Source organism: Chinchilla lanigera, unplaced genomic scaffold (assembly GCF_000276665.1).
Source record: "Chinchilla lanigera isolate Chin_1 unplaced genomic scaffold, ChiLan1.0 scaffold00069, whole genome shotgun sequence".
Classification (NCBI taxonomy): domain Eukaryota; kingdom Metazoa; phylum Chordata; class Mammalia; order Rodentia; family Chinchillidae; genus Chinchilla; species Chinchilla lanigera.
The window spans coordinates 8,862,949-8,866,302 of record NW_004955470.1 but is presented as its reverse complement, the minus strand read 5'-3'; the positions used below and the strand labels follow the sequence as shown (position 1 = coordinate 8,866,302).

Sequence of the window (3,354 nt, the reverse complement as noted above, 5' to 3'; positions counted from 1 at the left end):
GTGGGTAGTTTGCATACGTAAGGGAGAGGAAGAGGCTGCTTGGGGCCATTCCTCCCTTTTAGTGCTTGTTGCTTTTGCTGTGTTCTGCTGCGCTGAGCTGTAGCCTTCTGCCATGTGCCACTCTGCCTTGTAACCTGCCAAGTATGGACTAAAACCTCCACAAACTGTAAGCAAAATAAACCTTTCCTTCCTTAATTTTGGGTGTCAGGTATTTTGTCCCAGTAATGAGAGAAAAATAACCAAGTCAGAATTTGGTACCAGGAGGGGGGGCGTTGCTGTAACTATACCTGATCATGTGGTTCAAGAGCCTTGGGAAATGGCTTGCGGGAAGAGTTTGGAAAGGTTCAGAGATGTGGCCTGAGAAAGGAGAGCTCAAACACCTTCAGCTGTTCTGTTTGGGAGATTCTGGTCAAAGCTCTGAAGACCAGAAGGCTGATAGAAATCCTGCCAGTAAAGACTGGCTTCGGAAGGTTTCTGTTGGGAAGAAGGACTCCATTGGTTGTTGGACTCCAGACAATTGTGTTATGGCTTGGTACAAAGTTTGTCTGCATTTTGCTTGTGTCCAGAGAGTTTGCCTAAGACTGAGATTAAGGGCAGCAGCGGACTGATTAATCTGGCAAAAGAAATTTCAAGGCAGTCAAATGTTGGGGAAGTGGCATAGCTATTGCTGGGGGCTTTTAGCCAGATTTATATTGAGAATCAAGAACAAAGAGCCCAGCAGGGTGATTTAAAATGTTGTGAGTTTGGCCAGAAAGGAAGCTCCAGTAAAGCTGTGGACTGCAAAGGTAGAGCTGAGGAGATCTCCATGGACCAGGGAGGAATTGGCATTGAATTCACCTGATTTGTGTATGACTGGATTCTCTATTAGGCTCTTCAGCCCTGGTGAAGGCCACAGCTGAGGAGTCTGCATTAATCACCTCAGGGTTGCTGTAGGGTTCCCCGCTGTAACTGTTGAGGCAAAGCACTGCAAAGCTTCCTGTGCAGGACCAGGAAGCCTTAATTTTCCTGCAGCCCGTAAGGTGAGGGTATCAAACAGCTTGAAGACCAAACATCAAGGCTGATGAATGGATGAGATGGTTGTTTGTCCCTGCTTAGACATACTTTTCAAGAGCAAAGGACATAATTTGCTGTGCTTGAGGCTAATCCAGCGGTGGGCTCATGCAGGAACAAGACACAAGGATCCGTGATTAACTCTGTTCCTACACTGGTCCTTTCTCTTTTGCTCCCCAGACTCACCACAGGTAAACCGAGTTCCAACCTTGGAATCCCTCACTTCAGCCAGACCTAGCTCTTTGATGACCATCTTAATCCTTTCCTCCCTTCCATGCCTCTTCGTGGTTGTTGGAAGCCAAAGAGCTGCTGAGAACTGTAAATTTTCTCTCCCTGTCAGCATGCCCATCGAAACGTCATCTGGCACCACATAACCTAAATTACATTGGAAACTGGCAGGCTGAGAAGCTCCATTTACCAAAGCATCTCCATGGATCTTTCCTTGCAGGCAAGATATCTAATAACCAAGATTTTTCTGAACCTCTGGGTCCAAGAAGGGTAGTGAGGCTGGGTCTCCTGGTCCCATTGATACTGGACAATATTTCTTTCTCCTCTGTTTTCTGACAAAGTAGAAACTCACTGTTCACTTTTTGTAAATAGTAGATATTAAGAAAACTTAACACAGCCCCTTGGCTACATGTCTTCAGGTCATTGGAGGTCAGCCATGGAGACCACTGGTGTTTCTTTGTGACAGTGAGACACAAAACTGGTCCTCATCAAAGTCAGTTTTTTCTTTTACATTTCAGAACCTAAGTAATTCACACGTTACCCATTTTTATTAGTGGCAACACAATTTGTTAACATGTAACTGTAAAACAAAGGTTCATCTTCTATCAAGTGATTCTATCGTATTGGATCATCATTTCCAAGAACTATGAGTCAGTCCCTTTCTAAGTGTCTGTATATGCTCTAAAACTTCCACTATGTTTATAGGACTTAGCAAAAAGTTATATTATACACAGTAGCAATTTTTACCTGAGTAGTTATTTTTGTTTTCTTGGTACTTTTTTTCAAGTTTAAAAGTGTAATTAAACCAGTATTTTGTGATTGGCTTTTGGTGTGTGTTTTGAAATTTTTTCCCTCTTTTCCCCAGTTACATTCATAATGATATGTTTAGATACTGAGTTTATCTAGAAATGCAATGATTTTGTTAAAGGCACAATTAATCCTACTGGTTGTACTTTGAAGACAGATTTTAAAAACAAAAAGAATTTAAAGCAAAAAAAAACACCAACCTGGAGAATTTCTGTGTGCGCGGGCAGGCAAGCGACGCAGTGCAGGTGTCACAGTGGCTTCTTCACTGCTGGTGGCCGCCTTGACCTTGAAAGCCAGGTCTTGGGCTCCAAATTTTTTCTGTTCTGAGTTTTGTTTGATTACTCTTCTATGTTTTTCCATATGGCCACTGTCAAAGACTCCAGGACCTGCCCTTCACCAGCGCTCCTCTCTGGTCCTTATCTTAATACCCCAGGCTGCAGGCGGCTTCTCTGTTCTCATATTGTTCATCATGTTCTGCTTCCTCACTTTCTTCATTCTACTGAGCTTCTCCGAAGCTTCCAAAGAAAGGGTACAGCTGAGATGAGCCCCCTTGAGAGCTTTTGTTCTACCTTCCTATTTCAGCCTTGCTTGAGGCAGGACTCTGGGGGACAGTTTCAGCTCCTCTTTTCAGAACGTGAAGTCCTTCTGAGTAGCATCTGGCTGCCGACCTCCCTGTGGAGTGTCTGGTGCCATTGCTGAGAGCCACTTGGCCTGTGGCATCCCCCTCTCAGGAAACTTCTCAGCTCTTTCTTTTATGTCCTCTGCGCTAATATCCTGGAAAGATGTCCCTGTATGTGATTATTTATTTTTTATTCACTTTGCTGATGGGCCTCTTCAACAATATGCACTATGTATTATTCACAGTGGAGGTAGTAGCCATTGGGCATCTTTGAGAGGAGGACTAGGAATTTTGAGTGAATTATGTGATGGAAATGTGACCACAGGGCAGAAATTGCAGGGTGAATTCGGAAACCCTAACCTCCACTGCACCCATAGCTTGTGTTTCTCTTAGGCCCACCACAAGTCCAACTAAATTTTGTCTTCTACACTACAACCTCTAGTTGGTTTCTACAGGAATTATAATAAGTATTTAACAAAGCTGAGCTAGTAAAAACTAAATGTTCTCCTCTTGCTCCAACCTCACCAAATATTTGTGGACACTGTGTCATCAGTTGCAGGAATGATTACTCTTATCTTGACGTCATAGCCAAACCTGATGAAGAGGGCACTGGTTCTTACTGATAAAAATCCTTCCCTCAGGGGACATCA

At 43.6% G+C, this 3,354-nt stretch overlaps 1 pseudogene; it reads right to left on the bottom strand.

Annotated features, from left to right (window-relative positions):
- Positions 1-833: 833 nt before the first annotated feature.
- Positions 834-2,445, bottom strand: LOC102003119 (annotated as a pseudogene).
- Positions 2,446-3,354: the final 909 nt, after the last annotated feature.